This window comes from Gigantopelta aegis, chromosome 3 (assembly GCF_016097555.1).
Source record: "Gigantopelta aegis isolate Gae_Host chromosome 3, Gae_host_genome, whole genome shotgun sequence".
NCBI lineage: Eukaryota > Metazoa > Mollusca > Gastropoda > Neomphalida > Peltospiridae > Gigantopelta > Gigantopelta aegis.
This window is the reverse complement of record NC_054701.1, coordinates 52,163,342-52,178,237: the sequence shown is the minus strand read 5'-3', so window position 1 is coordinate 52,178,237 and position 14,896 is coordinate 52,163,342. Positions and strand designations below refer to the sequence as shown.

Sequence of the window (14,896 nt, the reverse complement as noted above, 5' to 3'; positions counted from 1 at the left end):
GGACTCTTCTGATAAACTCTGTTTCTATACTGATGCCAGCAGTATGGGTTTTGGGGGATAGGTTCACGACAAATGGTTTACAGATTCTTGGCAGGGAGAATTGTTATCAGTTCATATTACAGTGAAAGAGCTATTTCCAATTGTACTGGCTTTGGAATTGTGGTCTCAACACTTGAAAAATAGATGCATCAATTTCTACTCAGATAATATGGCAGTGGTCTATATTATCAATAAGCAAACATCCAAAGTTCCAACTATTATGAAATTAGTGTGTCGTTTTATGATACAAGTGTTGAAACATAATATTCTGTTCAAAGCTACACATATTACAGGTGTTAAAAATATTGGGTCTGATCAACTTTCTCGTTCACTATTCAGGAATTCAAGGAAACATTTCTACACATGGAATTGATCCCAACAGAGGTCTCAGTCAGGCTAATCACTCTTTAGAAACATTAGCAGGTGATATTTTACAAGCGGCTTTGTCGCAGTCTTCAAGGAGTTCATAGAGGCATGTTTTTTCTATGTACAAACAGTTTTTATCCAAACATTTCCCTACAAAACCTATTTTACCAGCTACATTAGAACAAGTTTCTCTTTTTATTGCAATGTGCTTTAGAGACAAAATGGCTGCAGCAACAGTTTCTACATACATACATTGTATCTGCATTCGGATATATCTTTAAACTGGGTGGATTTCCTGATGTGACACAGCATTTTATCATTCGCAAAATGCTGCAAGGATTAAAAAAACTTCAAAATTCTGGAGATACACGTTTACCAATTACACTGAAGATTTTAAAGAATTTGATTACATCACTTGATCATGTGTGCCAATCACATTTCCAGAAAACGATGCTCAGAGCCATGTACTTACTAGCATTTCACGCATTTCTAAGAGTGGGAGAAATCACTAGTTCCAGTGCAGCAGCTCATAACATTGGTATGCAAGACATAACATTCTCTTTTGATCAGGATGTCCCTACTTCCATTGAGCTATGAATGCAGCACTTCAAACATAGTGCCGGGAAGCATATACCTACTCTGATTTTGATTCTCAATCTGTCTTGTGCCCAATACAGGCTTTGTGGGAATTCATCCAAATACGGGGAAATGCACCAGGCCCATTATTTGCTCTAGCAGATGGCTCACCTGTTTCGCGTCAGTTCTTTTGCCAACAACTGAATCTATCATTGATCTGGAGTGGACTTAGAACAGACCATTATAAAAGTCATAGCTTTTGAATAGATGCAGCAGCCACAGCAGCTATGATGGGTATTCCAGATGAAAAAATTCAACAAATGGGAAGGTGGCATTCCAATGCTTTCAAAAAGTACATTCGGGTACCTGCATTACAATTGTAGCTGATAACGCACCACTATGGGTGATATCATACAGAAATATCAATGCTAGGTAAATATGTGGAATTATGGAAACAGGGGCAATTGTGCTTAGGAGTAGTAGTCATGGTGACAAGGGCCTCTGACTACAATGAATTGAGTATTCATATTGTATTTGCGTGAACCATGGGCGTCATGGGGACAAGGGCTTCTGACAAACATGAATTTGTGTATTCATAATGTATTGGCTTAAATCATGGACGTCATGGGGACACGGGCCTCTGACAACCACAATTTTATAATAGTGCATTCTGCTTGACTCATGAAGTCCTGGGGACAAGGTCTTCTTGTAACTATGCATTTGTGAATTCATGATATATTTTGTTTGAAACATTTGCGTCATGGGGACAAGGGCCTCTGACAAACATAATTTTCTGTATCATAATATTTGTGTTTGCATACATGTCAGGGGTATAATGGCCTCTGACTATGGTGTTTTTTTGGGGGGGTTTTGTTTGGATTTTTTATGGATTATAATGTGTTTTGCTTCATAGAAATAAAAACCCTGACAAACAGGTTATATCTGTTAACGAATTATTACGTTATACAATGTTTTGGATGGGGTTATTGTGATGTTCACAATATGGTGGTGTATAATGTTGCCCACATCTTTGATGACATGGTAATAAGACAATTTTATCAGTGATAATATTGTTAAATTTAATTCATTACATATATTGTTGTGTAACTAGTTAGATATGTATATGAATATGTCAATTCTCGTCATTTATTATGTCACCAATAAATGGCCTTTTTCAATTCAACTAGCTGTTCATGTATTTTATTCTAGTTAGTCATCAAACTTAGCAAAACATTGTAACAGGTTGACATAAAGGAGTATTTTAGTTGAAAGATGCTTATCCAAAGTTCCTATTTCAATATACATATTTAAAAATAGAAAAATAGCATTACCAGAATCAATAAAAAATCCTAATTATTTTTACCTAACAGATATGACCATCTTTACTAAAAGAAATGACCAGATGCGTGTTTCAGTTTGCGCCTGTATTATGTTCAGCTGCTCAAACAAAAGATAAAAAATATATATCCACAGGGAATGCTTTTTTCACACTTTGAAATTTACTACAAGTTATTTATTTATGACCACATTGTTTTCTAAGTTGCACATAAAAATAGATTGTTTGTTTTTTATTTCCAAAACATGTTTACTGTTTTTCTTACACCAAACCAAACTGAAATTATTTACAAAAAAACAAGGGATGGGACAGACTATAGAAGATGATAATGGCAGTTTGTCTGAAGAAACGCCAATGTGTGTTGAAAATAAGGGAAGTGTAACAAGATGACTGAGCAATATCAGTTTGTGTTTATGTGATCACTATGCTTGGTGTGAGAGTGAGACATAATGCAAAACACACCCGCCTCGGTGACGGCATGGTTAGGCCATCGGTCTACAGGCTGGTAGGTACTGGGTTCGGATCCCAGTCGAGGCATGGGATTTTTAATCCAGATACCATCTCCAAACTCTGAGTAAGTGCTCCGCAAGGCTCAATGGGTAGGTGTAAACCACTTGCAACTGGTTCAACAAAGGCCATGGTTTGTGCTATCCTGCTTGTGGGAAGCACAAATAAAAGATCCCTTGCTGCTAATCGGAAAGAGTAGCCCATGTAGTGGCGACAGCGGGTTTCCTCTCAAAATCTGTGTGGTCCTTAACCATATGTCTGATGCCATATAACCGTAAATAAAATGTGTTGAGTGCGTCGTTAAACAAAACATTTCTTTCTTTCATGCAAAACAAAAAGATGCAGCTGTTACGCTACTGTCACACCTTGCCGGATAGCGTTAACGGACGTCCGACGGAGTGAAAGAAAATTATCCGGTGGTGAAAGTCGTCTCCGTTGCTGCTTGAGGCCCTTCGAACGGAAGAACACCCGATATTTAGCAGATAAAATGCACAATGACCGCACAATGACCGGACAAGTACAGGACAATTACCGGCCACTGTAACGGACATTACCGTAAGAGTAACGGACAAGATCCGGTCAAAATGAAAGCGGAACGCAAGAGAAACTGACAAATGTTCTTCGAACGTATTTGTACAGGTCACGTGACGGACAAAACGGGTATAAATAGTCTGGTGAATTGAACACAGTATTATTAGCTCAGGAACTTTCTTTTTGACCGACCATTCAAAATTGCGCCCAAATTCCTCAATTAAACTTGCGCACCTTTTCTCTTTTGGCATAATTCGTGCTCCATTCAAAATTCCATAGCACCATTACCCCCCCGCGCCTGCTGCAGACCATGGTCGGGCTGCTGGTGCTCACTTGCACCTGCCAGTGCAGGTGGTCCCTCCTCCCCCCCCCTCCCCCCACCTTTCCTGTCCTGTCCTTGCTCTGAATGTGCATGTAAAGCCCTATGACCTGAACACAGTATCATCAGGCTCCAGTTGGCTCAACACCTCTCTCTAAGATGACCAAGGGGAAGTCCAGGAAGGCTGGGAAGGCCGCCTCTCAGGGCCCAGCCACGCCCTACACCACCATCTCTGCTGCCCCCTTCTCCTTCTGTTCTCTACATGGGCATAGATGTTGAGATTGGCATCTAGCAGGTCAATATGTGCCTGGATCAGGGCCACTTGATACTGCAGGCGTCATGAAGGTCCTCACGGTCCCAGAAGGTCTTGAGAGGGTGAGACAGGAAAGCCACATATTATACCCCAGAAGATGCACAAAACTTTCCGCCGAATTGAACAGACCTCGCCGGACCTTGCCTGACAAGAAACGCATTCGCCGAACGACAAACGGACAGGAAACGCACGTGAACGGAGAAGAATGGATTGAAAATTTTGCTCTCCATCTGACATCCCTTAATGCTATCTGGCAAGATGTGACAGTAGCTTAACAGTAATATCATGGCTGGTACAATGTTTCACTTTTGCAATGGTGGACAGGCCTGACAAAATGAAAAGAGTATGGAAGTTCAGTGTTATAAAGATGAGGACTGAAACACTTAATAAGCATAATGAAATATATTTATTTGAGATTGTTATGTATGATAGTTTATTTGTCTTTAGTTCTATCTATCTGAAACTAAAGAAAGTTAATACAGTCAAGTTATCTCGTAGTCAAGCTTCATAGTTCTAATTTGCATTATTAATTGCCATATTTAGGAAGTATATGGCTTTCATATTGTTTTTTATACTTTTCCAAATAAATATTCATAGAATCAGATTCATAATGTTAGAAAATATACAGAAAAGTTAAAGTTAAAGTTTGTTTTGTTTAACTACATCACTAGAGCACATCAGCTATTGGATGTCAAACATTTGATAATTTTGACATATAGTCTCAGAGAGCAAACCTACTACACGTTTCCATTAGTAAAAAATATATAAAAAGACAGTTAAATCATGTTTTTATCCTTTCTGGTTGTAAAGATATGTGAAAAAGTTGATTTTCATGATTTTGTAATGGCCATCTTGGATTTTCTCCATTTTCCCAAAGGTGAAAACTCCACATCTACCTAGATACATGTATTATTACATACATGCAAGAGATGAATAATCAACACTGAAAAAAACTATAACCGACAAAATAGGTTACCAGTAATCAACAGTTAGCTGACAGTCCTCGACTAAGAGTCTAGATGATGTTACACGTGTGAAATCTGCTGGGGTTTGGCTTTGTTTTCATGTATATGTAAAGAGATATTTCATAGGTCAATGAATATAACATGCAGTAGGTGATTCGTCATAATGGTTGGTTCAAACTGATTATAACTGATGACTGATGATAAAATTGACATGACAACCCAAGAATCAATCATTTAACAATTTTAATAATTAGTGAATGTAGCAAATAAGAACATTTAACATTAGATATGCTATTCCATTGTGTCCGTTGGTAGGTTACCAATGCTACATACAAATCAATAACAGTGTTAGAAAACAATTAGTACAAAGGCTGTTTAAATCCATGTTGAGGTTCTTAACACTCCACATTGCAGGCATTGTGAAGCTGGGGGTGGGGGGAGTGCTGGATAGCTAACTCCCCAATAGAATTCCAAATCACAAACTATTGATAGTAAATTTTTAGAAGGGAAACACAGACACAGAGAGAAGAAAAGAGAGTGAGAGAAACAGAGAGATAGAGATAGAGGGAGAGAAAGGGAGAGATAGAGGGAGTGAAATAAATAGAGAGATCGTGATAGAGGGAGAGAAAGAGATAGAGAGAGATGGTTGGCAGGCAGGCAGGCACATCATCCAACAATTTGGTACATGACAGTGCTGTTTATATGATTCACAGAAAAAGTGTGCGAAAGAACAATGCATTTTACACAAAACCTGTTTATTATTTTGTTTATTGATTTTTTAAATTTTCACTTCAGATATGTAGCTTACTGTATTAAAAATGGTGCACAATACAACATTTAATGTCAAAAATTGGGAAGTCGCTCAACATCTACATCTCATGGGCCACCATCTTCTTCTACCATAACCTATAGACATTTTCCCCCATGATGAAATGCACTTTCTTACTTGTTCAAGGTTTTTTCCTTCAACATTTCCTCTCCAAGTCCACAATTTGCAACCATATGGACTATTCAATAATCTTGAGACCCTTTCCAAAAAGTCTACAGTGGTTCACAGTGGTCACACAGACTTAAAAAAGAATGATCAAAATATGTAAACAATTTTTTGAGTAAGTATATAAGTGCATTCATCCTGAAGAAAAGCTTACATGCTGTGTTAGAAGATGGTGGGCTAAACGACCATTGTTTTAGTACAACCGGTATATCAGTATGTTGAGCAGCTTCATCAATGAACAACATAAGAATTCTGCTGAATTAAATGTCTCGCCTACCAAAATGTATTCAGTGTTGCTAATAGATGTTCATCTCAATGCATGTAAACATATAATTTCATTTATCTAGGACTTACTGTTTGTCAGATATGGAGCTAAATGCAAAACTTTAATATTAATCTAAATGCAATTTTTAGTATTTTAATTAAAAATGTTTAACACTTTAACACTTTTTACATGCACTGTGATGAACACCCTTAGGTGCAACTATAAATCAAGTTTCATTGATCTAAGACTTACAGTTTGTGAGAAACAGATCTATACACAAAACTTAACTGTAAAAGTTGACACCATTACTGCGGCTTTCAGATATGTAATACCTATATATATCTCGCCTTTTACTTGGTGTAATAAACTGTAAATAATAAACTGTAAATAATAAACTGGTTTTGTGTATGTTTGCAATGTACGTTTTCTGCCATTGAACTTCAAAAAGAGGGACTTTTTAAAAAATAAATTGCCCAATACATTCAGTGTATACTTATGTATTCAAAAATTATATGTTGTGCAATACACATTTTAAAAACTGTTGAATTTACCAGCATGTGTCATGATGATGGGCAGGATCCAAAAACGGTTGAATTTACCAGCATGTGTCATGATGATGGGCAGGATCCAAAAACTGTTGAATTTACCAGGATGTGTCATGATGAGGGGAAGGATCTAAACATGTTGAATTTATCAGTATGTATCACGATAAGGGGCAGGATCAAAACACTGTTGAATTTACCAGTATGTGTCATGATGAGGGTAAGGATCTAAACACTGTTGAATTTACCAGCATGTGTCACGATGAGGGGAAGGATCTAAACACTGATAAATTTACCAGCATGTGTCATGATGAGGGGACGGATCTAAACACTGTTGAATTTACCAGCATGTGTCATGATGAGGGGAAGGATCTAAACACTGTTGAACTTACCAGCATGTGTCATGATGAGGGGAAGGATCTAAACACTGTTGAATTTACCAGTATGTGTCATGATGAGGGGAAGGATGTAAACACTGTTCAATTTACCAGCATGTGTCATGATGAGGCGAAGGATCTAAACACTGTTGAATTTACCAGCATGTGTCATGATGTGGGCAGGATCTAAACACTGTTGAATTTACATGCATGTGTCATGATGAAGGGAAGGATCTAAACACTGTTGAATTTACCAGCATGTGTCATGATGAGGGGAAGGATCTAGCTCAGTTCGTAGAGCTCTCCACCTGATCATAGTGACCAGCTTTTTTTTAATGCTGTGTTAATCTAAATAATTATAATTTTATTATTTAAATGATTTTTAAAAAGAAAATGCATTTACTGAATTAGAATGGGGATAACTATGTTGTAATTGACCATCCGCTCTACATTGCCAGTAAAACTCAAATTGGCAACTGTAAAACCAGCATTAACGTCCGCAAATAGTCAATAACAACATAGATATTCCCATTCTAATTCAGTAAATGCATTCTCTGTCATTATGACATAATTTTAACAATATTAATGGCTTTTCCCATTTGTATTTCTGTTTGTTTGGTTTCATACTAAATATCAGATAAAAAGTCATTCATTAATGATTAAAATAGCAATGGCTGGCTGCATTTTTCTGGTATCTTCCCAAAAGATAGATGTCCCATAATGGAGATGCCTCAACATAAGACAAGACATGGTTGAGCACATTACTAATCACCTGCCTTCTACCTTGAATAATACATGGAGTAATTAATGAAAGAGTTTCATATGACGAAACACTGAATTGAGAATATAAAGTGAACTAAAAAGGTATATTATTTAAACATATATATCAATTAATGAATCAGTATCATAAGACGAAACACTGAATTGAGAATATAAAGTGAAATATAAAGGTATATATTATTTAAACATATATATCAAGTCAATGTTCACATTTAATTCACATCCAAGAACATGTTAAACTGTTAAAACATATGATCAATAAAAGTTGTTTAGTTTAACAACACCACTAGAGCACAGATTTATTAGTTGGATGTCAAACATTTGGTCATTTAACATGTAGTCATAGTAAACCTGCTATAATTTTCCATCAGCACCCCGGGATCTTATATATATTCACTTTTCCAGACAGCAGTACCACTGAAACAGACAGCGGTACCACTGAAACAGACCGCGGTACCACTGAAACAGACAGTGGTATCACTGAAACAGACCGCGGTACCACTGAAACAGACAGCGGTACCACTTAAACAGACCGCGGTACCACTGAAACAGACAGCGGTATCACTGAAACAGACCACGGTACCACTGAAACAGACCGCGGTATCACTGAAACAGACAGCGGTACCACTGAAACAGACCGCGGTACCACTGAAACAGACAGTGGTATCACTGAAAGAGACAGGGGTTTACAGGATACATTCAACGATTTATCCAAGCATTCTATTGACAAATTTATCCAAGTAAGTGCCACTGAAAATTCCCAATATGATGTTTAAATATTTTTGTAGCCATACAAAAATTTAACTAATTAATTTAATTTACTAAAATTATTGGAAAATCTTTAGAAGACTATGGAATTAGGCATGCACAATTGAGGCAAATGCTCCATAATGTTATGTCAGCAGATGTTGCTGATATATTTGATATCTTCATGCAAGGGGGGTGAGGAGGGAGGATGTAGCCCAGACTGGTAAAGCACTGAACCCATTGGGCTATTTTTCGTTCCAGCCAGTAATATATCAATGGCTGTGGTATGTGCTATTCTGTCTGTGGGAAAGTGCATATAAAAAATCCCTTGCTGGTAATGAAAAATTGTAGCAGGTTTCCAAATATTTGACATGTAATAGCTGATGATTCATTCATCAATGTGCTCTAGTGGTGTCGTTAAGGCTGTGGTATGTGGTGTCCAGTCTCTGGAAAAGTACATATAAAATATCCCTTGCTGTTAATAGAAAAATACTGGCCTCGGTGGTGTTGTGGTTAAGCCATCGGACATAAGGTTGATGGGTACTGGGTTTATAGCTCAGTACCTGCTCCCACTTCTACTTTAATACAGCATTTTAATTATACAACATGATATTGGAGTTTATTTCCTTGTTTAAGGTAGTCATAACAAGCTGTAGTATGCACATGTGTAATGAGGCATAAATGGTTGAGAAAACTGTCACCTGGCTAACCGAGCCTGTCCACGGCTCACCAGCTGTGAATGTGTGCCTTGTTATAATATTTATGATGTGATAACACAGAAACCTAGCCATAACCTACGCAACTCTGTTTACACAGAGAATGTATACCGACACAAATTTAAGGACCTCATTTCTCTAAAGATGGATTATAAATGACAATTACATTCATTTGAAATAATTACCAAACCTCGCTGTTGTATCACCCAAAACTATTTAATTTAAACAAACATGACGTCAACACTTGTTTTTGAATCTTGGAACTGAATATAGCAGACAATTCCAGTATGCTCAAGTGGCAACTGGTGATAATCACCCTTAGACCTGTACACTTTAAAAGTCTAAACATTAACAAACCAAAGTGAATTTAGAGAATAATTAACAAGTATGAGGAATTACGGATTATCTGTCCCGAGTGAATGAATGTTGTAAACCCGAGTCTCTAGACAGATAATTTGTAACTCCTTGTAGCGAATTGGTTATTCTCTTTATTACCCACTGCCACTTTTAATTGGTTTTTAATATAAAAGTTCCTCTGCTTTCTACAACAAAGTCATCAAAAAACAGGGGGAAAAGTTCAGTAATAAACTCTGGATTATATACTAGTATAAACCGATTTTATGGCTATACCATCATGGGTTTTTTTTTTCCGTCTTGAAACGAATTTTATATAAAAAAATTATATTGATTTTAGTTTCCGGCATACTTCGTAATTCACTTGAATCATTTCGTACACCCTCGGCATAATCCCAAATGTTTTCAAATTCTTTTCAAATCACTGGCATTGATTTTGCAAGTAAGGTTTCGATTGGTCGAATGAAAGGTCAATTGGACATGAGCCCCAACGGGGTGCTGTTAGATCCACAGGTGTTAGTAATTAACCAGTGTAGATAATTTTAATTAGATTGTGTAGATCGTATAGCTTTATGTGTAATCCAACACATGAATGAGTTTGTTTGTTTTGTTTAATGACACCACTAAAGCGCATTGATTAAGTAATCATCAGCTATTGGATGTCAAACATTTGGTAATTCTGACTCGTAGTCATCAAAGAAAACCTGCTACATTGTTCCAAAATGCAGCAAGGGATCTTTTATGTGCACTTTCCCACAGACAAGAAAGCACATACATGATACCACAACTTTTGACCAGTTGTGGTGCACTAGTTGTAATGAGAAAAACCCCAATCAGTTGAATGAATCCACCAAGGTGGTTTGATCCTGTGATGCAAGCACCTCAAGCAAGTACTCAACCCACTGAGCTAAATCCCGCCCCACAAATGAATGAAAACAATAAATACATGAAAGTGCAGTTCCGGCCGTGGTAAACATCCAACCAAACATCATAATTTTTCAGCCAGCCAATCATTGGGTGTAGAAGCAATTTGCACACTGTGCAATTATTGAAAAAATATTACCCCCATATAGTTGAGCCCATATGGGTAATAAACTAATTTATTATATATCACTTCAGTGTAAGTATGTGATGCTTTTCAGACCAAATACTTTCAAAATTTGATAACTTTGCAAATTTGATGTAAATTAATTGAGGTCATGGCACTACGTTTATTGAAATTTAAGCAAATGTACTATGGTGACACTCCATAATTGATGTATGCATTCACAGTCATCATTCAAAAACTTTTCAATAGCAACTTTATACTGAAAGCTGACCAGTGTTCAGAAAACAAAAAATGTTAACCATTAGTTTATTTTTATGTACGAATATCCAAAATGAAGTCATTCAAGTTTGACGTTATTTCCATTCAAAAAGATACTGTGTCACATATTCTTACATCATTTGAATATCTAGTAATGGCAGACTCGAGTTAAAGTTGTGTGTACAGTTTACAAAAACATGTTGTATTAAGCTTGAGATTATGTGATAAAGAGATTATTACCCTTGTGTGTTTCGGTATCGTCAACATCATATATTAGGAATAAAAATACTGATCAATTATTGACCGTCATTGATGGCAATATCATATTTTATGGATGGAATAAATTGATTTATTCGGTCTATAAAACAGGATATTGCCCGAAATGTGGTCAATAGTTGTTTTATTACATAATGTCATCCATAAGACTTGTACATTCCTACTTTGTTAATGCCAATGGTTATAATTTCCCGCAATGCGTTAAAACTGATGTGATTTAGTGACGTCATGTAATCCTATGATGTTGTATGACAAGCAGAGGAATGGGGAAATAAACAGTTGAAACATTACGAAGATAAACAAAAATTGAGACATTGTAACCAGCAAGAGTGTCAAAATCATATTAATAGCAACATAAAACACAAAATGTGATAACTCTGAACATACATTTATACTGAACAGTTACCGATTACCTCCAAATGTATTTTTGATTTGTAACAAAATCCTGACAGTACTGATTCCAACTGTATTTTGATGTATCATGTACATTTCTAAATCTGCGAGATATTACTTACACAATTTGACAATTACTGACCTTGTCTTTGTCATATTTGCGGAATTAAACTCTGTATGAATAAAAATGTTATCTTTGTGTTGAAGGACAAAAAAGCGTTTTGTCACAAGTTTGTGGTTGTTTACATTAGGATTAGCAGTTGACGTTGTATTACATTACCTACTCATTAATTGGATAGATTTTTTTTTCATCTATATTTTCATTGGTTAAATCTCTCAGGGCAATATCACTATTTACGGAAGATCATGTGACTGGTTTTTGACCAATAAGAATACAGATATATTTTCATTATGTAATAATGTATACAATTTTTATTCCTAATATATGATCAGATATTGACGATACTGAAAAACACTGGTAATAACCTCTATATACGGTATGTAATTTCCATTAACTTATTATCATTCAGTGAAGGTTTTTTAAATAACTTCTTTTCATTAATTGTTTTAGCTTCTGTTTACCCCCATTTAACCAAGATCACCTCACATTCTCAATACAGGAGTTTGGCAGTCCATTTTGATGTTGTGGAACCTTATTTGGGTGACTCAAAATATAATATGTCAAGCGTCTGAACATATCAATGTTATTTTTTCTGAATTATGGATATTTGCCATAATTCAATATTTTTTTACAAAATATTGACAAGTGGGATATGGTGGTTATATAGATGATTAAATAACATACTTTTAGGGACAAATGGGTAGGACTTTCCTTTGGCACTGTCACATATAAAAAACATTATAAATACTGATTATAAATAGTTAGGGTTAGGGTTAGTGACAGTGCCAAAGGAAAGTCCTTCCGACAAATGAAATGTATATATACACTTTCAGATAATACTTTGCTAGTTTACTAAATAGGTCAATGGTCTGTGAGTGTGTTTCTTTAAAGGGACATTCCTGAGTTTGCTGCATTGTAAGATGCTTCAGACTAATAAACATTTCTACGATTAAACTTACATATTAAATATATTTTCTTGTTTAGAATACCGGCCTCAGTGGCATCGTGGTTAGGCCATCGGTCTACAGGCTGGTAGGTACTGGGTTCGTATCCCAGTCGAGGCATGGGATTTTTAATCCAGATATCGACTCCAAACCCTGAATGAGTGCTCCGCAAGGCTCAATGGGTAGGTGTAAACCACTTGCACTGACCAGTGATCCATAACTGGTTCAACAAATGCCATGGTTTGTGCTATCCTGCCGGAAAAATATCTGCCCGGTCCCCCCTCCCCTAACCCTAACCTTAACCCCAACCCCAACCCCAACCCCTAACCCTAACTAAAAATAATAATGGAGGGGACCGGGCGGATATTATACCATATATTTTTCGTGCTGGGGTGTCGTTAAACATTCATTCATTCATTCATTCAATTTATTGTGATGTTTATTGCTGTGCCGTGACGTACAGGTCCAATAAATGTGAATTTTTTTTTTTTAAACCCGGACCGTAGATGTTTACCTAATTGGTGAACTATGTCACCAATATGAAAAAGGAAGCAAACCACACTGGCGTGGATAAAAGAAATTCTACCTACCTGTGAAGGTGGAAATATGCCAACTGTCAGGACTGGTAGCTGGTTGTCGGTCGATGTCGGTCTCTTTGATCCTAGTGTTTTGCCGATTATTGGTGTGACGTACGGGTTGTCACGAACGAATACCATTGATCATCGATCGGCCGTGCTGTTCGTTTCTATCCCAGGGCAACAACAACGTACAAAACAAATCTTCTTTACTTGTTACATCACATCACAATTAATGAGATCTACAAAACACTATGCAGCGGCGGAGCTACAGTCGCCCACTTCTACTTCTCCCATTTACTTCCTTAGTGAGAAATGTCACAGCCCATAGTAGAATTAGGTCGAAATTCGAATAGGGTCGACACCTAATCCCGTCCGGTTGGGAAATATTTTTTATTATTATTAGGATCCCGAGTTTTACGGTGGTGAATTTATTTAGTCCATGGGCCAGAAACCCTACTGAAATTTCCAGTCATTTTACAGAAACCCTACTGAAATTTCCAGTCATTTTACAAATTGCCTGGAAAATTAGGCCCTTTATTTTACACACTGACTGAAATGAGTGAGATGAAAGAAAATGCAGATAAAGTATATATATTTTTAATGATTTATTTAGACAGAATAAAAGGCAATCAAGACAAAATATCTTGTTAATATGATTAAAAGATAATCCTTCTAGGAGTAGCAGCCAATTAGCTGTGGGCAGTATTGTTCATTTGATGTGAGAGTTCACTATAATCACACAGACTCTCACATCGTGTTCTTAGATAATCCTTTTAGAAGTAGATCTAGTGGTGTAACAATACATCGAACTATAGATATGTTGCGACAGTCAGTGCCTCGATAGCAATACATCGAACTATAGATATGTTGCGACAGTCAGTGCCTCGATAGCAATATATCGAACTATAGATATGTTACGACAGTCAGTGCCTCGATAGCAATGCATCGATAACTATCGCAATTGTTTGCTCAACTATCGATAGTTTCGATAGTATGCACAGTGAATATGGTCTACGACCAACGGATGATTTCACTACCTAATGACATTATTACAAATAATTAAGTACAAACACAGGACATACGTACATACACATGCACGCACATTCACACAGACAAACGCACACACACACACACACACACACACACACACATTTGAAGACAGGTAAATAATTTTGCGAAATATCTATTCATATTATTATTATCAAGCGATTTAAGAACTCGCAATGCTATTGCAATACTATCGCAATAGTACTATCAGTATTGCAATATTATCACAACAGTATTTTAACTATCGCAATACTATTGCAATAGTAAAACTGACAGGAATAGTCATTCCTATTTATCGTTCAGTTGATGTGCGAATTCACTATAATAACACACTGTCACGTTGTGTTCTTAACTGGCATTCGTTTGATTCGCAATCACCACATATAATGTAACAACACAGTTACTGAAGATTAGAGATATAGGCCTACCTTTGATTTTGGGAAGCCAGTACCTAGATTTTAGGAATATAAAATGCGCATTTCAATACAAGGTTGTCACTATATA

At 36.6% G+C, this 14,896-nt stretch overlaps 1 protein-coding gene across 2 annotated transcripts in view; it reads right to left on the bottom strand.

Annotated features, from left to right (window-relative positions):
- LOC121368222 (kinesin-like protein KIN-14E) overlaps positions 1–13,616 on the bottom strand; it is an 89,843-nt gene extending 76,227 nt beyond the window's left edge. For both annotated transcript variants that reach the window (XM_041492856.1, XM_041492857.1), the window contains exon 1: positions 13,358–13,616. The gene's annotated coding sequence lies outside the window, so the exon portion shown is untranslated. The remainder of the gene's footprint in view (positions 1–13,357) is intronic.
- Positions 13,617–14,896: the final 1,280 nt, after the last annotated feature.